Source organism: Rutilus rutilus (genome assembly GCF_951802725.1).
Source record: "Rutilus rutilus genome assembly, chromosome: 24".
NCBI classification, from domain to species: Eukaryota; Metazoa; Chordata; class Actinopteri; order Cypriniformes; family Leuciscidae; genus Rutilus; species Rutilus rutilus.
Genome location: NC_140228.1, coordinates 23,906,822 through 23,929,217, shown reverse-complemented (window position 1 = coordinate 23,929,217; position 22,396 = coordinate 23,906,822). Strand labels below are relative to the sequence as shown.

Below are 22,396 nucleotides of genomic sequence, written 5' to 3'. Positions count from 1 at the left end.
TAAACGAAGAAGAGAAACAGATGAAGAAGATCTAAGAGTACGCTTAGGGGTGTAAATATGAAGCAAGTCAGAGAGATATGAGGATGCAAGATTGTAAAGAGCTTTAAAAATGAGAAGCTGAATCTTGTACTCTACTCAATATTTAACAGGAAGCCAGTGTAAATGATAGAGAACAGGAGAGATATGCTCAATGGAGGAGGTATTATACAGGCATTATATGTGTCAGCTGAATGCTTTAGATCCAGACACTGTCTCCCACTGGAGCTCTGGCCAGTTTTATGGTCAGCATGCAACTTATGCTCCCCTCTCTACTATAAAAGCTGCTTATTAAGAATTGAATGATGAAACGTTAGGAGGACTCTTGTTGTTTCAAATGTGAGAAGACTTAGCAGTTTTATGGAAGTCATCATCTTTGATATTCCTTTAGTCACTGTCTCTGTGGTTACGAATGATAGTCATGAATATGATATGGGCTTCACTCCCGTTCCACATTTATACAGTTCTTGGGTTAGATTTTTTTCCACCGAACATTTTACCATCTATTCATTTTAGGGTTTTAAAGCCTGGTGTTATTGAAGAACATTTTTCAGTTCCACAAAGACATTTTTATCATCTAGTGATTTAGAAAACCACGTATATTGTGGTGCATATAAGAGCCACCTCAAGAACTCTCAAGACAGTTCTCTGCTGAACTTAAGGTGTTACTAAGACCCAATTTAGACCTATCGGTTCAATGATTTGTTGCATGCCACATACAAATGCAAGCCATCAATCCATTCTACCCTTTTCTGCATCAGTCAACACTGACTTAAAGTCTTTCCGTAGCCTCCATCCTCTCTTTGCTTGACTGGATGTCCAGTAAGTTACGGCATTCAACTCCCATTATAACATCCAATTATTTGCAAGCATTGACAAGCATCTACTTCTCTGTCAATCAATTTCAGCAGTTTTTCACACTTCACTGGGGACAACACTCACCAACAGGGGCTGCTACCCAACCTCTATATGTGTGTGTTTATCTGTGTGGCCTGCAGAGATAGAGCATTATATCTGAAGAGCTGCAGAAAGCTGAAATATTCATGGCTGCTTCTCTGTTTCTCTTGGTTTGCTATGAATCTCCCGTGGTGTTCATCAGGTCCCTCCCTTCCCCGTGGTTCAGTTTTCACACCGGAGGAGACGCCAGATGCCATGCTGTTCACTTGCCATGTGCAACCCAGGAAGACTCCGTCAGAAGATGCCGTTACCTCTTCCTGAGCACCTTGATCATCTCTTTTTACCCTCCCTGTCTCTTTCTTTTCTTCGCACTCTCTTTAGCACTTTCTCTCATATGACTAGCCCAGGCAAACATCATAATTCGAAGCAGTGAGGAGAAGCCAGCACTGATATTTCAACCTCTAGAAAGAGGACCATCAATCACAGGCTGATGGGAGGACCACAGGCAATCAATAACTCTGTATGAAGTCGTCCACGTCCCGACCCACGAGGAGGCCCCTCGTCATGCATCACGGTGACACCTCCCCGCCCCCTCTTCAGGTCTCCCTGGCCTCTGACGGCCTTCATTTCTAAAGGGGCCCAATTTGATCAGCCTCTTTAAGTGGTGCTCCCTCAACTGTATCTCACAGGCTTGAGTTACCACAGCTAAAGTGCCAAATTTCCTGCTCTGTTGGGTTACAAATGGTGCAGTCCAACCCACAGGCGGAGACACAGCAGTGGCCATAATGACCTCATGATTAGTGTGGGCACTGGGCCCACAACCTACTTGGACTGAATCTCTGTACCAAGACCAGCCCCTCCAATTCAGACAGTGGGCCAGGCAGACATTACCTGCCCTGTGCTTCTATTCAAGCATAGAAGTACAGTCTCTATGAATCACCAGTCCCTTTTTATGGTGGTTATGATTTAACTAACTTAACAAAAAAGTTAAGGTGTTCCTTACTAAAATTAACCATGGTTTTACTACAAATAAAACCAAAAAAAATCATGGTTATTATAGTTAAACCATGGTAACTACAAATTAACTATGGTTTTGCTACACTAACCATAGTTTAACCATGGTATTTGTTGTAAAACTGTGGTTATACAAATGGTAATCAATCTGCCAAAAAAACTATGGTTAATTTTAGGTGGTTGCCAGGGTGTTGCTATACGGTTGTTCTGAATGTTTTTAGCCTATAGCTATGTGGTTGTTTGGGGTTTTCTGGGTGGTTGCTAGAGTATGCTAAGTCGTAGCTAGGTAAAAAAAAAATAAAAAAAATAAAGCCCAACTCCAAGTCTCTATCCCTCCGTCCGAATATGCTTTCAAGTATTATGAAAAACTATGTCAAATAAGTAGTCTCATGTCTAAATACACAGTATTCACCCAACAGTAAGATTCTGAAGAACTATCTGATGAACACTTTACTATTTTACAATGAGGCCAAAGGAAGGTAGTCGTCAATGGCAGGGAAACATTATGCAGCTAACGCCGTAGGTCATGATGGCATGGCAGATCAAGTATGTCCAGATTGCATTCCTAAAAACGGAAATGTTTTTCCTTTTTTAACGTACACTGTAAAAAAATTCTAACCTCCCTAACTCAAAATTTTCTAGTGACTGATAACATCAAAATTTTTCAATTGGCCCAGTGAAATTCTGTACATTTAATAATTTACAGAATTTCACTTGGGCCAATTGAAAAATTTTGAGTTAGGGAGGTTAGAAATTGTTTACAGTGTACAGACGACAACGTTGTCAAAACGATCTGAGAAAACGACTAAAAACACTATTATTCATGCTAGGCCAGTAGTTGGCGATGTCACTTTGTATACGGCTCTAGAGACTGAAAAGGTAATAAGCATGCGCATGATGTCACCATTTGCACAAATTTGTGTTTTTATGGTTTACACAGAAACGATAACGGTATTGGTTTAAAAAACTTGCACTTTGAAACCCATTTTCGAAAGCTTGCATTTTCAGGCCCCCAAAAAGCTGTTGTTGTGTAAATGAATAGGCAAAAGGCTTTTTTTTTGTGCCATGTAAATGGCCCCTCAGAGCTGCCCCAATAATAAGCTACTTAATGTGATGTTTGGCTATAACAAGCTGTTAGTGAGACAATAAAGACAGAGCTACCGACTGGTTACCAAACATCAACCAGCCCAGCAGTGTTTAACTATTCTGCAATGAATCAGTGATATAAATCTATTGGTGATCCTTTGTCTTCTGTAATTAAAAGGATTTCACAGGTTACATCATCAAATGTGTGAAATTATCAGCAAGACCCATTCAAAGCAGGTTATGAAGATGAATTAAAGTCTGTAATTAAACAGTACTAAGGAACATACATTTTACACTATCCATTAGACATGCTGATGCTTTAGGCATATGTCCTACTTAGATTTGCGGTGCATCATCCCACTCAGAACATTATTCACTCACTGGTTGACATTTTATGCTTGCCATTTCCTTACATGACAATGAAGATCATAATGAGAAAAAAGGCCATGCTGACAGATGCCTAATGCAAGATGCTCATGTTTATGAAGATACAATATTGAGCTCATTCCTGTTATGCAGGACATTTTTATGTCCCTATCATGTACGTATGATATACTGTATGTATCAGAACAAAATTAAATAAATTCTTGATATAATAAATATCATTTAGTTTGGAGGGTTTTGGACAATAGGGGGGTTTAGGGTGTTGGAGCGCTGAAATTGTACAAAAAAAAAAAAAAAAACCCGCATGCAACAATTTAAAAAGTTAAATTTTGGCGCACTGACAACACTGTCAGTTAGGTTGTCTCACTTTTAACCATTCCATCCTGGATCAAAACTCTAACTTCAGCTTTTTGTTTCCATCCTATTATTTTTCTAGTCAAGTCAAGTTTAACCTTTTATAGAAATATTTCCTTACATTGCAATGCAAAGCATAAAGCAACAGAATTCCAGAGGAACTAAATAACAAGAATGACCAGTATACATATAATCATACTTCATTTTCAATAAACAATATGGACAGCGATTTTGATTATGAAAAATCAGTGGCTATTTATGCAAAAGTGAAAAAATGTATCCTTGACTCGTCACGCATCATTTGTGTACACTATTAGCTTCAACACCAGAAGACACACAGCTGTCTCTTCATATTCGTCTCTTTTTTTTTTTTTTTTTTGCTTCTTTCCACAATCAGTGCATCACAGCTGGAGATCCAGTGTATTTACACAGGCATCGTGATTGTTTCCATACACACTTGAGTCTGGGCTGTTGTGAGGCAGGTGTTGATTCAAATGGCTTTGCCTCGGGGTGACAAGTATGTCAAATTCATCAAATCCCCCACCACTAATGGGCCACCCAAGGTTAATTTACTCATCAAAGTACAGATTTGACTTTTTGTGATTTTCCAAAGTAAAGTTAAATGCTCTTTTTTATTCTACATTCTAAAAAGAATGCTGGGTGTTTGGAAACAGTTTTTGCGCATTTACAGTCACCTGACTTAGATGACACAGTATGTTTGGACAGAATACGAGACAGAGCTCTTTATTAAATTCATATAAGACAAAAGAGTTACAGGAATAATGGATTCTAAACCTCAAATAAATGCCACAATCAAGACCTCAAAGCAGATATGAGGGAGAAACACCCAGAAACACCTCATATGTGCCGCTCACAAGTATAATAAGGGTCATTCCTTACCATTAATGCTTGGAAAACACACATACATCTCCTTCGATTAATAATAATGGCTAGTGCAGTGGCTGGGATATAGGCTACATAAACCTACCAACGTCCATTGCCATGGTTTTTGGAATGATTTTACTTATCGCAAGAGGAAAAAATGTAGTTTTAGTCGCATAATATCAGTTAATGGAAACGCCGTCATTTCGCAATAGTTTTTTGTACATTTAGTAAAAAAAAAAAAGTTTAAAAAAAAGTTTTAAAAAAAAAAAAATTCGCAAAAGTTTTGCGAAAATCTGTAATGGAAACGCGCCTAGAGGCTGGCCATGAAAAACCCCTACAGTTACTATTTCATTGCTTCTAACCATTTCAATCATTTTCAAATGCAACTTCTCGAGATTGTGAAATCACACAAAAACAAACAAACAAAAAATAAACGAATAATTATGTGGTTGGAATTCAGACAATAAATATTCAGACCAAGAACAGTGTAGGATAAAAAGATGACATGGAAAGATCAATGTAAACCCATAGTAAAGAAAACATAAATGAGATATTTAATATCTCATTTGTTTCAGTAAGATAACATTGTGATTAAATTGAGACTTTTGCTTAAGTTCCCTGCTTCTCAGATGTTGAGAACAAGACCAGTAATCTCCTCTAAATTCAGAGAAATCTCAACAATATCACAAAATGTATTCAGAGGTGCCAAGATGCCAAGGTCAACAATCTCAATATGCCAAGGTCAACAATCTCAATATGCCCTCAAACATTTCTCAAGATATTTCTTCAAGACCAAATATGTGCCGTGTTAATTTGTATATTTGTATTTCTCCAAAGAAATATTAGGAGAAACATCTGAGATAAACTTCAATTCATGTTTCCATTCTATTATCCAGCTATGCAAGAGCAACATCTAAACAATAATAATAAATAAAATAAAAATTCTGGGAAACAATTTGACACTTGACACTCAAAAAAGACACTTGACCCTGTTCAGAACAATCAATTAGTGGTCGACCGATATTGTTCTGTACAGTTCTGACTGACATTAATACAAGTTTAGTGCAAACAGTGATGGTGAAGATGATCAATGTTTTGCCAGATAACAGTATATGAAGACTGAATGAACAAAATGATGGATTCCTGGAAAGATATCAAATCTAGTGGATCTATGGTGGAAATAAGAGTGTAGCTCTTACCAGAGGAGAATGCAGCTGTCTCCAGACATGGTTGGACAGTTCTGCACTGAGCGATTTGGATATATGTGGCTGCTTTTAACACAATTATCTCATCCAAAGTGAAGTGGCTTCTGTGGGTGAAAACATCTTAGCCCACACACTGGACTCACGACCAGATAATCATCATAATAACCGTCATTCAAAACATCTCCATCATAAAATGTCAGATCGGTGTGAATGTATAAGAAGTTTACCTATTGGGAAACAAGGACAGCAAATCTAAAATAAAAAAACACGCATTATGAAACATTGCTCAGGCATTCTTGCATATCACCAGTGACTTCTTGCAGTTCAGTAGTGTTTCATTTAAGCTTTAAGTTTGCTCCATGATGTTACTCCAAAAATGAAAATAAAAAAGGACACAAATGAAACAATTCGTGACATACAGAAAGAGTCTAGAGCTTTAAAAATAATAATAATTGGATAGCATAGTTCATAATAGGTCATGGAAGAATTTGATGAGAAATGGTTGAGATCTCTGACAATTGATTGCAGATTAATCTTGACAAATCCGAACACAGTTTGAGACATTTTTGGGATCTCCTCAGAAACCCATGGAAATTTCGAACTATTTTACATTTTGGCAAATTGGTGGCTTATTCGTATGAATTTGTACAATCTCATTCTTATGTTTTTGTATGATCTGCTTACGCCCCAGGAATGGGTATTTTTAGGGGTGGGCCTTATGCTTAATGCTCCATAGTTTTTTTAAATAATTGTACATTTGTGAATGATTCACATTGTACAAATTCATACAAAGTCACCAGCTTGTAATATAATGTTTTCCCGTGAGATCAGGTTAGATGTTTAGGCAGGAGAAACACATCTGAGAAGCAGGAGATTTATATATTCCATTTACTTTCCATTTCACGAGTTTGTTTCCCCATATCATCTATAAGCTATTAAAGCAACACTAAGGAACTTTTCCTCTTTGGTCGCCCTACAGGTTGGAAGCGAAATTGTCCGTTACCGCTGTCGTAAATAATTTCGCCTGTCGCACACACACTTGCTGTTTATCCAGCACCGGCTTTGGAATGAATGATGTCCACAGACAAGGTAGAGTATGTTGCATGATTTCATGAAAGTATGATGTATTGCGACTTCAGAAACGAAGAAAAACTAAATAATGACTATTGTAACGCTTGACGTAAAGCAAGTCAAATTCGAACTTCAGAAACGCGACCCGGTTTGGCAAACTTGCATAGTGTGGTTATAGCAGATAAATAGTGAATCCAGAAGTGCCTTTCATCCTGTTATGACTTGATGAATCACAACAATTTTGGAAACATTATTTGAAGGTAAAAAATGTTCCTTAGTGTTGCTTTAAGGTTAAACGTATTTGGCTTGCTGTCAATAGTGGAGGGGCTTGAAGAAGCATGCTTCAACTTCGAGCTTAGATATACCCCACAGTGGGATTACTAATACTTGGAAAAATTATGTTGGTGGAGTTGGGGACGCTGGAGCAAGGTGAGCTACTGTTACTACTGAGCTACTATGCTCCAGTAGCCTGGCAAGCCAGACCTACATCAAGATGTTAGGTCTGGAAACTCACCATAGACACGGCTCAATCCGAGGGGCGGGATAAACGGCTGTCTTTCAAATTCCCTCTGCACGCAATAGGACAGCGCTACAACCAACCAGAGCGTTTTCCCAACAGCTGAGCTAACGTTAGATGATAGATTCAACTTTTGCCATATCTGACAGGCAAAAAAAAGCATTTCTAAACAAACGTGTCGTAAATACTTCACCTTTGGCTTATTGTCAGAAGTTACGCTGTTTGCGTAGATCACGGAGCACGCAGTGACAACCGCGCCCACTACGGTCACATATTATGACGGTCACAGAATCTGGTGTAACACCGGCAAAACTACGAACACATCTTCCTTTTTAAAGAATGACTTAAAGAATGTTCTTTGCTCTTTTCTCAAAGAAAAACTTAACTCCAAGTCCTCCAGAGTCGCGGCCAAAGCCGATTCGAAAGACTGTTCGCCAGCAGCCATTCTTTGTTTTCAAGCCAGGGAACCGTCACATCTCTGTCGTCATTATGTTAAGCCCGCCCCGCCTACTCTATACGCGTTATGATTGGCCTGACCCAATTTGGGTTTTTGCAGCTAGAAGGTCTATTGAGAGTGTCTAGACCCACCTGGCTGCAAAATACATTTTGCTGCCGCTAGGGTGCGTCTAGATTTCTAGGCTAATGCTCCAGCAGTTAATTGAAAGATTAGATGGGTTCTCTCCTCCCGGAATTAGGTTTAGGAACTTCCCTTAATCTAATTTCCGTGTGTAGGAGAAACAACTTTTCTTTCTTAATAGGTTTACTGATAATGCATGTCCAAGCATTTGGCTCTGAAAAATTCCAGTCTAATAAAGGCCTATATTGTAACCAATCTATTGAGACATTTGGAAGTTAATGTGTTCACTTCCTGAAACTCATTACTTATGTAAGTGGTCCTACTTGCACCCGCTCTGGGCGGAATTTGAACCGGCGTAACCAACCTGGGAAGCGGGCGCGCTAACAAGGATGTTATAGACCGCAGCCTCTAGCATTAGTTGCTAGTGCGCCTCTTGAGGCCAGGGAAGTGAGGTTTACTTGCACAGCTCTTTAACAGTGGTGGAAAGAGTACTACAAATTTTTACTTAAGTAAAAGTATTGCTACTTAAGTAATAATTTACTTGAGTACAAGTAGAAGTACGGGAAAATAATATGACTCAAGTAAGAGTAAATAAGTAGTTTACTTAAAAACTACTCAAGTAACTATGTTACAAAGTACTTTAGTATTATTTTTTACCCAAAATGGGGAGATGATAGCGATATGGAGCGCCAAAGACTCTCATGTCATCTGTTTCATTCATACTGGAAGCCCAGTACGGATTCATCCCTTTCATCCCATTCAGCGCAGAAAGTCCACAAGTGAGATTCATAGGAGTATTAAAGGGGTGGTTGATTATGATTTCACTTTTCTAACTTTAGTTAGTTAGTAATGTTGCTGTTTGAGCATAAACAACATCTGCAAAGTTACAATACTCAAAGTTCAAAGCAAAGGAAGATATTTGCTTTTAAAGAAAAGGACTACAACGGCTGGTTGGGACTACACGACATTCCTCCCGGGTTAGTGACATCACTAACCCTAGAATTTACATAAACCCCGCCCCCGGGAATACGCAGTCCATGTTGAGAAGAGGAAAAGTTGTTGTATAAGTACATTTGTGAGTCAGCTCAAACTTTAGCATCCATCTTTTCACATGCAATATAAAGTCACTCTGTGTGCATCTCACAACAGTTCCTATATGAGCGATTTATAGATTTATCATGACAGAATATCTTAATTGAAGATAGTTAACTCCACATCAGCAACATAAATTCATCAACTAACCATTCAGAGACGTCCTGTTGTATTCTACATGTTGTCACTTCTTCTTGAGTCTCTCCATCTTTGTCTGACTCCATTTTAACATTAAAGGCAGAACAGTTTCTGTCATTTTAGTGTGTCTGCGTGAGGTAATAGCAGCTGCTAACACACATGAGCTCTTGAAACCCCGCCCTCTGCAGCAGCTCATTTGCATTTAAAGGGCCAGGCACAAAACGGTGCGTTTTTTCAAACCCTCAAAAAGTGACAACTTTAACTTGCTATATAAAAATATCTGTGGGGTATTTTGCGCTAAAACTTCACACACACACACTCTGGGGACATCATAGATATATTTTACATCTTGTGAAAAGGGCATTTTACCACCCCTTTAAACTTTCCATTTCAGGAAATGCCTTATATGGATATAATAACATGCAAATAGAGACGTTTTGACTGATGAAACATGAAGACAAACACATGATAGCGATAATATATATGTGTTCATCAAGCTATCTCAGGTATTTTCATAAGAATGATGTATGTCTTTAAAGGGATAGTTCACCCAAAAATTTTAATTAGCCCATGATTTGCTCACCCTCAAGTCATCCTAGGTGTACATGACATTCTTCTTTCAGACGAATACAATCTGAGTTATATTACAAAATGTCCTGGCTCTTCCAAGCTTTTTAATGGCAGTGCTTTCTTTTTTTAATCATGAATGGATGCACTTTTTGGGGTTTTACATTTTTTCCAGCCATTCACTGCCATTATAAAGATTTGAAGAGCCAGGACATTTTTTAATATAACTGTGATTGTATTCGTCTGAAAGAATAATGTCATGTACACCTAGGAGGACTTGAGGGTGAGTAAATCATGGGCTAATTAAAATTTTTGGGTGAACTAACCCTTTAATGCAATGCTAATCAACATAACCTGTATGATAGAATTTAATATAATAATATACTGTATTCTCACTCTGTGTTAAGAAGCAACATGAAACCACAGAAGTAATTTCAAACACGACGGACATGTTTTGTGATTTTGGAGCAAAACATGATATTAAACTCATAAATTGTAGTGTTTGACAATATGCTAAGCAAACATACTAGCTTTAGTATGAGAGAAAAAAAGAGAGATTTACAACATTGCGAATAAAAAAGTGCCAGTAAAAAAAAATTAAAAAAAATAAGTGGGGTACGGTTAACTTGTTAAATGAAATGCTCTTTTTCTCGTCCAACCGAAAATGTGCTGGGAGCCCACTATTGCTACAGTTACGATAGAGAGAGTACGATAGAGAAAGCATAGCTCACTTACATTCACTAAAATATTGAAACGTTAGCGATACTGATTCAAAACACGAGAGCCAGTGATTGAATGTCAAAGCGCGGTTTGAAGTCCCCACCCCCCAGCCGAACTGGAAGTTTTGATTGGTTTTGCACCCGAGTCAGACCTGTCTGTTATTGGCTGAAGTGCATCAGACCTGTCTGTGATTGGCTGGAGCACAGGGCTCCACCGCAGTAGTTTTAAATGTGTCTGTCAAATGTAAGCTTGCCCTGTTGCTCCGTCGGCACATTTGTACTTTTGGTGAAAAATAAATGTAGCGAAGTTGAATACTTTATTTTTATTCTACTCAAGTAAAAGTACCACAATATAATTGTACTAAAAAAAAAAATCTACTCAAGTACTGTAATGAAAGTATTTGTAATTAGTTACTTTCCACCTCTGCTCTTTAATAGCTGGCCTCCGCTACACTCACCCCCCTAAACCTCACTGCCACCTGGGTCATGGCACCAATGTATCTGGTCCTACTCGCACCAACTCAGAGAGCAGGATTCAAACCAATGTCACTGGTGTGGGAGGCGGGCGCACTAACAAGGCTGCAACCTCTCACGGCCCTCTTGAGGCCAGGTTTACTTGCACAGCTCTATACCAGCTGGCCTCCTCACTTACATATGCTAATCAACTAATCAGCCTTTATTATGATGCTGTTAATAAACAAAGACATCCACTTGAAAATTTATTTAAAAATTCTGAAATTCTAAAATATTTCAAAGGTTTTTTTTTTTTTACTTCTGCTACGATAGAGAGAGAAGACAGTGTGTTTGGAAAAGATTTGTGAAAAGCCATAGATTCTCTTGGCAGGTTTGATGGGCTCTGAAGGTTGCAGGCACGCATCAATAGACTGATGTGGTCAATGATGAGGCCATTGTCGTGCAGGGGGACGTGAGATGAATGTGTTCCTGCTGGAGCGCTGCTAAATCTGCTCACCATTGTGAGGGGCTACTGGAGCATGACTCACCCCAGCTGCCGCTGGAGATAGCAGATGTACTGGCTTATAAGATCCATATTCACACAAGTAGATCAATTTGACCACCAATATCACATCAATTTCTGTCGACATTAGAGTTCTGTCTCTTTACTTTCTCTCAGACGTTAGTGTTTTCTTGCTACTAAAATATAATTTTGTAAATGTTTGATAATTAAAAGCAGGTGTAAACCACATCTCACTAAAGTACTGGTGTGAATATTTTATAGTAAATTTTATTCCCTGTTTACACCTGTATTAAGATGCGTTTTGGTTGATCGGATCACAAGTAGACGACGCTAAATTTAGTTTACAACAGTTTAAACAGTGTCTAATGCGTTTTGAGCTTGTCCACTTTCGACCATTTCCAGAGGTAGTGGTATTTGACCGGATTGCTTTAGTAGTGTAGACGCTCATGTGGTCGAATGTGTTCGAACAGCCACAAAAGACCGCCTACTCTCTGGCTCCGCCTACTGACCTAACGCATAAACATTATGAGATGCGCACTAGCCAGACAGGATTTAAACTTTATCGGCTGAAGACCTAAGTGTGGTTTTACGTCTAAAAAACATACCAAGCACAATGTTCTCTCACCATTCCTGATTTCTGACACACACTCACAGATTTCGGCTGGTCTTGAGAGAGCAGAAACGTAATTTCCAGTCGCATTCATATGTAAATTGCGTGAGCTTATATCATCCATTAAATCGAAAGATCTGAAAAAGCCCATACATTTACCCGCCCATAGACCCTCCCCTTGAAGAAATCAGGACAGAAGTGGTCGAAAGTGGACAAAAGAGACTTGTGGTCCGATCGACCAAAACGCATCTTAATATCAGGTGTAAACAGAGCCTATATGAGGTAACGCTAAAAACTGTCTTGTGAATCTTTTGCTCATATGCACATAGGGAAATCTTTAGTTTACAAATTCTCACATTACACTCTAGTTCCACACAACTATATCTATAGTCTGAAATGCACGACAGTCATGGGAATTCTCCAGATCTATTTTCTAAAAGCATGTGATGATCTTATTGTGAACGATTCATCTATATATATAGAAAAAATATGCATACTAATGAAATGAAACGAAATTTGGCCATACAATTTTAACCAATATATCATAACTGTCAAGATTTCTCTCTGGTGATGTACCCCAGACTTCTCCAATCCATTTATCTGCTTAAACCCTGCCCCTTTTATAGATTTAACCTCAAGCTCGCATTTAGATCTGACTCCATCCAATCAACAACCGATGCTTAAACTAAAATCCCCGCCCTACATTTTTTCATTTTTGTTACTCCATTTCACTCGGATGTACGTCACTAAAAGGACGTGCACTCAAGTGTACGTCACTACATTTAGTCTGTCCTTCAATTGTGAGGCTGGTTAACACAGACTGTTGAATTTTACTGCATTTGATCCGGTTTGATTGAAGTCATTGTGCAGTGCCTTGATTGAATCTACATTTATAGACTTCTTTGATGTACAAAATTAATTCTTAATCTACATATTAAGTGAACTTCAGTTTCCTCAGGAAATGGTTATTAATTTCTTTAATGATTTGATCAAACCTTTAATATCCCCAAATAAATGCCATTTGAATAAACGTCCAGCTTATGGGAGAAACCAGTGCATAAACAAGATTAAACATGCTTTACTTTTAGAATTGCCAGCAAAATTCCCAGAATAGCAACCTATAATTCAGGTGTGTGCAATCCTGCTTCTGAAGGACCACTTTCCTGCAGAGTTTAGCAGCAGCGCACCTGCCTGGAAGTTTCTAGTGATCCTGAAGACCTTGATTAGCATGGTTCAAGTGCGTTTCATTTCAGCTAGAGCTAAATCTGCTGGAAGGTAGGCCTCCTGTGCTATAACTAAACCTACGTCATTGTGAATTTGGACAAGAGCTCTCAAAATGGACTTTTAAATATTATTTACAACAACAAAAAACGTCATAAGCCATGTCCAAAAAAAGTTATGCCGTTTCATAACCACTGGTTTTGCATTTCTACTGAGCTGACAACTATGTAGATAGCTGGAGATGACAATATGTGTCAGAGAGAGGCGCTTGACAGAGAGTGTAAATGGCTCATCAAGCCTTTAGAGTTGTATAACACTTAATCCATATTAATCCACCAGAAGGATGAGTCTTACTCCAGCCTTATGAATACTGCAGACTAACTCTAGTGGTACAGTAACAATTTTATTAGATTAATAAAACAAATGGTCAATGTTGCCCATGAAAAGGTTGTCACCATGATGCTAGAGTGTAGGTGGTTGCCAGGGCATTGCTATGTGGTTTGCTAAGTTGTTCTGAGTATTTTAGATTGTTATGCCGTTCTAAGTGGTTGCTAGAGTGTTGCTACGGTAATTTTGGTGGTTATTTACTGGTAAAAGTTCCAAACACCAATCCAATCTTTCTCCTGGAGGATCACCTTACAGTTTAGGTCTAGCTGTAATTAAACACCTGAACCATTGAATCAAGGTCTTCAGATTACTAGCGCTGAATCTGAATATGCCTACTTCCCTACTATATAGTAGGTGAAAAACAGTATGAGAAAACCCGAATTCAAATGTATTCATAAAACAGCAGCTGAAAAGTAACCGGCTGGACTACTACTTCCCTTGAGATTCTGAAGTGTGCATGCCATGAGGCCACCGGAGAGTTGTGAATGGCACTGAAGCGACACAACTGAACTGATGAAGTCACATGACAGTGACAACATGGCAGATGTAGTGCATCTGGATTTTATTCATGCTACACACATTAATACTATACTGTAGTCACGAAGATCAGTCCTCAATTTACATTTATTCATTTAGAAGACACTTTTATCCAAAGCGACTTACAAATGAGGAATACAACAAGCGATTCATCTTAAAGAGGCAATACACACGAAAACTAAGAGTAATACAAAGATTCAGACATTAATCAGAATAGAACAAGCTAGAACAGGATTATTTAAGGAATAGTGAGAGCACAGACAAAGGAACTAGAATAGTAACTACTCGGACAGTAGGCCTATGCGATTTTGAATGCAGTCTAGAAACTTCCAAACAATGTCAGACCTAAACTCACAGGAAAGTGGCCCTCCAACAGCAGGATTGGACACCCCTGGTCCATGATATTCTGGTCTCTAGATATGGCTGTGGGTCTATGGGATTTTTTCACCTGTTGTATTGTCCAATAGGATCTCTGATATCTCAGAAATGTAATAACAAACCTCTCCTCAACAAGCCCCACAATTTGACATATCATTCATGTCTTTAGCACACAGCAAATTTCAGGACTCAGGGTTAGTGATTTGAACAAACATCTACCCCTAAGTATGAGCAAAAGCAAAATGATGCTCGTCTTAGCAAACACAATTAATTAGGAATAATCAAAATTATATCCAATCAAAACATCTATTTGGGTGTCATCTCTTGCTGGACCTCCACAATGTTGCGTAAATCATAAGAAATGACGTTCTGAATGTGTGGGGGCTGAGCGGCTCATCGGTTCACGCTTCCCTCAGGCCTGAGGGAGGATTTTCCAGCCGTCTCATCTAGCTCTTGCCCCGGTTTGATTAGTCTCTCAGCTGTCTGCGTCACCTCGCCTGAGCACGACCAACAGCCAGCCAGCCAGATTAACATTTATATTTCACTACACCCTCCTGCAAATACGCCACTGTGAGGTAATCGCATTTGACACGATCAATGGAAAAGACCACAAAAACGGACAGAAATAGTATCCATGCTAGAAACTCATTAATGGGTACAGCTAGAGAAATATTCCATTTCAGTCTTTTCAACTGTCAGGGTGTAACTCGTCCTGCACACTTTTAACTACAGGCCTGAATAATACCTCAAAAAATGAGTTATAATGTGTAACTTCACACAGAACTCGTTTTTGCATTCCATTGTTTTCTATCTAACGATGCACGGACAGACGTCTTTTAATGTTGAGCTCACATCTTTTTCAGTGCCTTGCGCATGACATGACATTCTAAAAATCCGCTACTCAAGGTAAAATAATGCTGACTATTGCTATTGGAATTATCATAAATTTCCTAGTAAAATGTCCAAGTTTCAGAGTAAAATTGGGACATGAATGCCTGCTCAAGTCGTATTTACCACTGTGAAGCTCTGGGATAATTTTGAGACACAAATTTCTGAGTTTGGCAGGCCATAAACTTTAAACATGGCGGAGGGGAGAACGATTGCTGATGTAACTGCTATTCTTTATTCGTTTTTTCAACAACAGCTACATCACCTTGCCTTGTCATTAAAATTAGTGCATATTTACATATAGGCCAATGAATAATCATTTGAAGCGTATTGTCTATTTTATACACAGCGAAATTTGTATAGCCTGATTTGACCGAAATTCCAGAATAGTCAGCAAGCTGACTATATAGAGCGGGACATGTTTATATGGTTGTCAATGAATGGGATGCTAAATACCATTTTGGCTTTAATACGATTTTCCCAATAATTAGACAAGAATAAACCTGGTGTCCTCCATGATTCCTGTTCTTTCTGACAAGAAAGCACTTAAAAGCAACAAGCTCGTAATCACAACTTCAGAAGTGGGAAGTAGGACATTTCCGACAGCAAGTGAAGGCAGCAGCATAAGCCTAAAGACCTTGCTTTGTTTTATTGTCACGTCTCACATTTCTCACATCTCACATTTTAGCAACACCATCTAGTAGTAGTGAGTTTTGCACCAATCATACTTTCTCCACTTTATATTTTATATTCAGTATCCCAATTGGTTCACAGAGAACATGCTGCCAGAGTGCTCGCACATGCTCTTGAACCCAAACAGCAGACGCTTCCTTTGTGGCTGAACAGGTGAGCCCATCGTCGTGTCATTAACCAAGCTTATCGTAAGGGTCACACTGAGAGAGAAAGTAAAGAATATGGCTTCTGCTTATCCCTTTTCCTCGCAAAGGGCACGATTATGCCTTCCGAAGACCATTAACAGGATCATGGAGCGCTTAAACAGCAAATCATTGCCCCTTCATCGCTGAAATCCCATCGCTCCTCACTGCAAGGCATTGTGTTTAAGGCACCACCATGTACACTAGCACAAACCAACGTGTTTCCATTGGTTACCACTCTGCACCCCTTCTATCTGTTTTGGCTGATATGACAAGCTGTGATTGGCTGATAATGACCGGCAGTTTACATAATTTCAGTCCTCTAATTTTCCGTCATTAAATCCTCAGAGAGAACACAAGGCGGTCAAACACCAGGCGATATTTCTCAGAGCACAATGCAGCACGTATAGTAAAAAAGGGCTGGGTTGTAAAAATAAAAGAAAGAAACGAAACCTGGAAATGTGGCGAGGGGGGGCTGAGAGAGATCTCTCTACGTACTTCTTTGCTGACGTCTGTGCTGTCTTTCGTCATAGCGCTTGGAGCCAACTGGGTCGAGGAGGTGGAAAGGGGCGTTTTGCAGCTTTTTTGCATAATATGTCATCAGCCTTCTTTGTCTTGATGATTGTAACCATTGCTTTCCACACACACACACACACACACACACACACACACACACACAAATAAACAAATTTATTACACATTTTTTCTGTAATTAATTGTGATGAATCGAAACTAACATTCAAGTTTTTAATATATTTTATATTGTAATCCTTTCATATTGAACCTTTGTAATATTTGTTTAATATCATCTTTTTACTAAGCACTATGAATGAAAGCCAGTATCAATGATACCAGTACTGATAGTGAAGTCTCTATTAAATGGATTTTTTCCCCTGTTATATTACAAAAAAATATATAACTTTTAATTTAAGTGAACTTAAAACAATCTTCACATAAATCCATTGTAATAAATGTCGCATGTAGCTGTGCTTTTAATATATCAGGGCTCAACGCTACGGTTTTTTTCTTCAGATTTTTACCTGCCTTTTACCTAAAAAAAAAAAAAAAAAGTTATTGTTTTCAATGTTTTTGCTTTGCTTTAAGATTTGGAATATAGATTAATCCTTATTAAAGCAACAAAAGTTATTCAGTCAAGAAAGTGATTTTCTTTTACTAACATTAGCTACGTTTACATGGACACTTTTTGCTTCAAACTGAATGAATTCATTCTGATTGATGAATCTGAACGTAGTGTTTACATGAACAATAAATAAAGTGATCGGGTTGATGTGCGCGTTTATATGTCACAAGCTTCAAATCGGAATTGAATGTTTTGGCATGTGCATACTGCACCAATATACAGAGTTTCCCGCTGTCATTGCATACTAACCGCCCTACTTTTCTTAGTTATATATATATTAGGGCTGTCAAAATTAGTGCGTTAATTTTGCGATTATATATAAATCTATATTATATATAATTTTTGTGTGTATAACCAAAATGTGATACAAACTATCAATCTAAATCTATAGGATGCTAATGTAGAAGAGTAGCTCAACTTTACAGTGTTATACAAAATTCAACTATGAAGCCTGGAAAGGTACTGAGACTTTCTGGAAAATTCCAGATCTACGCCCCCTCCTGTCTCCCATAATGTAATATCTATACAATCTGGCATCCCATCATGCACCTTGCGAAGTTGACTCCTGGGGCATAAACCGTAGCTCATGACCCAGAAAATAGAGGTTGTGTCCTTTTTCCATCCCGCAAGCCTCTGAGCATGAGCACGGTTACAGACTCCACCCAGAGAAGACACGACCACAGAATGCACTTGCAGTTCGTATACTGCATGCATATTAATGCACTGACATATAAATGGGTGAATCTATCAAAAACATGCCATGAAAGCAAAAAACTGCCTCTGCATATTCTCATTACCGTAGTGCATTTGGATGTTTTACTGTGGTGTAATGTTTTTCTCATTATTATTTGCAATGGTAGTTACCATAAATTCTATAATACATTTTTAATTAAACTGCAATTTGAATAATATACAATATTTTTTTGGGAAATGTGCCGAATGGTTATGGAAATAACCATTGAGATTAATTTTCTCATTGAAGCAAAGTATAATTTCTTATGTTCTTTTGATTTTGGTAACATAACCTAGACATGTTCTTTAGTGATATCAACATTTCATCATGTATGCAAATATTTGATCATAAAACAGTTCCAATAGAAACCGACATGATATCTAAATTGAAGTGGTTTAATCTGGAAGCGTAAAACAGTATTTTTCCATTCAACCTCTGCCGCAATTTTCAGTTTGCTGTGAAGATTTTTGGCTCCCCCTCTGGCCCTGAAAGCAGCCATTTTGTTTCTCTCTCTCTGAAATGGGGGTGCAGTATGAATCATGAGTCTCAGAGAGACGCTCGCCTCTAACAACCGCACACTTCACAGCTGATTGTTCAGGGCAGGAGACGCAGGCTGCCGGCAGGGCCATCTCAACCAGAATACATTACGTTCCAGCTTTTTAAGTCAGTGAAGACTATTACCCAGAAGCCCTTTGGAAGTTCTTATCAGTGCCAGCCAGATGGAGAACATGTGAGCGATGTCAGTACCTGCAGACTTGTTGATAAAACAACACAGCCAGAAATCTGAAATTAAAAAGAGATTGTGAGGTTTACTGGCTTGATTTGGTTAGTAATGAAATCTTATTAATATGTAATGTTTAATTGTTTAATATGTAAAAGACATTGCATTCTCTGATACGCATTTAGCTCCATTGGTGGTTTATGGCTAGAGACAATGAGTTAATGTATTTTATGTGCTTTTGTTTTCCTAGGCGTGCGTATGCGTCGTTTGTGTTCAATGAAGACGTCAACACTGAATTTTGTGGATGCAAGTTACATGATTACAGGACATGAGTCACATAATCTCACAGTTTGACTTCAGTCCAAGCCCAACAAGCATCCAATTGACTCATATTCTACAAATACATCCCCCAAAACCACAATAATCACGTATGTCTGCATATGCCATAGAGACATGTAACAATTCAGTTTTTTACAGCAGAATGCATGTCTGCCCCCTTGTGTCTGAAAATAATTGATGAACGTCCAGGGCATATTTCACCCAAAAATCTGAAAGAAACAATGATTTTAGGATCTCTATGATTTTCTTAAAATATTTTCATAATAAATAAGTCCATTTAAATAATATATTTCTCTTTACAGTAATGTGAAAAAAATCTAATTTTTAAATATATTATATATATATATATATATATATATATATATTACATACTACATATATACAACATAATAGATTACTCAGGGTTCAGAGTTAGCACCTAGTTATTACCCAGTTATTGTAATTACTATAATAAGTACATAGTACGTACATGGGGAACAGGAATGTAAAATAAAGTGCTACCAAATTGTCTTTTTAAATTACATACTGCACACACACACACACACACACACACACACACAGGTTTTAGAACTATGTTTTTGGACAGAATTGTTGTTCCAGGATCAACAAAAGATGATAATCCAGTAACATGTCTTGCCAAAATCACAACAACCACAACCACACACACACCAGTTTAGACAGAAAGGATCTCAGTCTGACTAGCTGAAGACAGTACTCTAGCTATACCTTTTAGACACAGTACTTCCTTGAAGATAAATTCCAGCACAGCGCTACAACAGCCCTAATGAATTGACCCTTCACAACAGATACTGCTTTACAACAATGAACTCTTAAGAGAGCTACATATTGCAATTTATCAATAGAATACCTTACTCGCATGTTTAGTAATAAAAACGTCATCTCCGAGTCGCTTTTACAAAATTTCAAATCCCTCAGTTCTCGCCATCTCCAAAAAGCCAATCAGTTTTTATTCTTGTTTTATTACGGGCTCTGTTGCGTTCTCTTTTTGCCAGCCGACCAAACTCTCCTCTGTTCGTCTAACCTATGCCACTCCTACATCATACACGCGTCAAAGTAGCCGGTGCTACAATATATTCAGTTCCTGAAATATTTGGTTCCACTGGGTCACACTTTCATGAATATTCATGATATCCTCCTATTTTCAATGTTAAGCATAAGCTTTTTTTTTTTTGCTTTTGTGATGTTTCCACGTCACTCATCATCTTGTAAAGTCGCTGTTTGTTTCAGACTGGATGTGAGAGCTGAAGTAACTGGTAGCTCTGGCAGTGTGTGATCTGGACATACAAGGAGGCTCTTTTCATTGAGTGCCAAGGCCCTGTTTTAAAGGGATACTTCAGGATTTAGCATTGAGCTTTGAATTAGTAGAAAACCTGTAGTATTTTCAAATTACCATGCTTTCTACCCTCATATCCCCCTGAGACGAGAGATTTATGTATTTTTTGTCTGGAAAAAATCCTCCGATGACGCAAAAATCGTCATTTTGCGTCATCGGAGGATTTTTTGGCCATACAGCCAGTAGTAGGGGCTGTCCCGCATGTTTTCAACCCGCCCATAGAGGGTGGGATCTCACTCACAGAATGTACACAGTGTCAGTCGTCTTTCTTTGGAAGCTAAGCTAGCAGGCTCTTGTTCTGTGGAGAAAGCTGAGAGTAGTATGACCTCGAGACTAGATTACTGTAATGCTTTATTAGCTGGTTGTCCTGCATCCTCAATAAACAAGCTACAGTTAGTCCAGAATGCTGCCGCTAGAGTTCTTACTAGATCAAGAAAATATGATCATATAACACCGATTTTATCATCACTGCATTGGTTAACTATAAAGTTCCGTATTAATTACAAGGTATTGCTACTGACTTATAAAGCCCTAAACGGCTTAGCTCCAGTCTATTTAACGGATCTTCTATCGCCCTATAATCCATCGCGCTCTTTAAGATCACTAAATTTAAGGCTTTTGGTCATTCCTAGGATATCTAGAACCACCAAAGGAGGGAGAGCATTTTCACATTTAGCCCCAAAACTCTGGAATAGCCTTCCTGATACTGTTCGTTGCTCAGACTCGCTCTCCCAGTTTAAAACTAGATTAAAGTCGCATCTCTTCAGCCAGGCATTCATATAATATTTTTAATCTTACAGTTCAAATTACAATCCGGCCTCTAGTTAATAAACGCCAGAGGAGAACTGGCCCCCGACTGAGCCTGGGTTCTCCCAAGGTTTTTTTTTTTGTCCATTGGGTCACCTGATGGAGTTTTAGGACACCATTAGATCACTTGATGGAGTTTTTCGGTTCCTTGCCACTGTTGCCTTTGGCTTGCTCAGTTGGGGATATTCTGGGGATATCTAATTTGATTTTATCAATAAATTCCACTAGAAACAAACCTTGTTGTATTATTTTAATTTAATACTGTGAAGCTGCTTTGATACAATCTGTATTGTGAAAAGCGCTATACAAATATACTTGACTTGACTTGACTTGACTAGTAGGAGAAAGCTGAGTAGTGGGGGTTACCATCCTCTTTTTCCCGGACATGTCCGGCCGTTGAGATCGTCCAAAATGTCCGGGATTCAGCTTTTGCTTTCTTGCGTCTTTGACTGCAGCGCGACCTGCTCATCGGTAATCACGCCACCGGCCTCTCATCGTTCTCCCGCGCCCCTCAGTCTCGTCCTGCTCGCCACAGTAAACATAATGAATGGCGACTGTAGAACGCAAAAGCCGAATCCCGGACATTTTGGGCGATCTCGAAATCCCGGGGAGACTCACTAGTAGCCTAGCCTTGTTGTTTAACTGCTGCGCGCTCTTACCGGTAGACGTGGCTTGGGAGTGGCCTCCTAGGGCAGCGAAGCAAGTGCATTCTGGGAGTTGTTGTCTTTCATCCACATAAGCCAAAAATACATTTTCTGGCTTTTCTCAGTCTAGAAAGCTCCAAATTCAAAAATAATTTCACATTTCTTCTACATAAATGACCCATTTTAAATACACATTCATCTTTCCAGAGGTGAAGTTATCCCTTTAATAATTATCTCAGAAAT

The 22,396-nt window shown here is 38.6% G+C and overlaps 1 protein-coding gene and 1 long non-coding RNA gene across 2 annotated transcripts in view; both read right to left on the bottom strand.

The window, feature by feature from the left end:
• Positions 1 to 9,337, bottom strand: part of myo3a (myosin IIIA) — a 94,046-nt gene extending 84,709 nt beyond the window's left edge. Inside the window, exon 1 of the mRNA XM_084398875.1 lies at positions 9,269 to 9,337. The gene's annotated coding sequence lies outside the window, so the exon portion shown is untranslated. The remainder of the gene's footprint in view (positions 1 to 9,268) is intronic.
• An 8,904-nt stretch (positions 9,338 to 18,241) lies between these two features.
• Positions 18,242 to 22,396, bottom strand: part of LOC311284050 — a 9,345-nt gene continuing 5,190 nt past the window's right edge. The window contains exon 4 of the long non-coding RNA XR_014626150.1: positions 18,242 to 19,071. This is a non-coding gene — a long non-coding RNA (uncharacterized lncRNA). The remainder of the gene's footprint in view (positions 19,072 to 22,396) is intronic.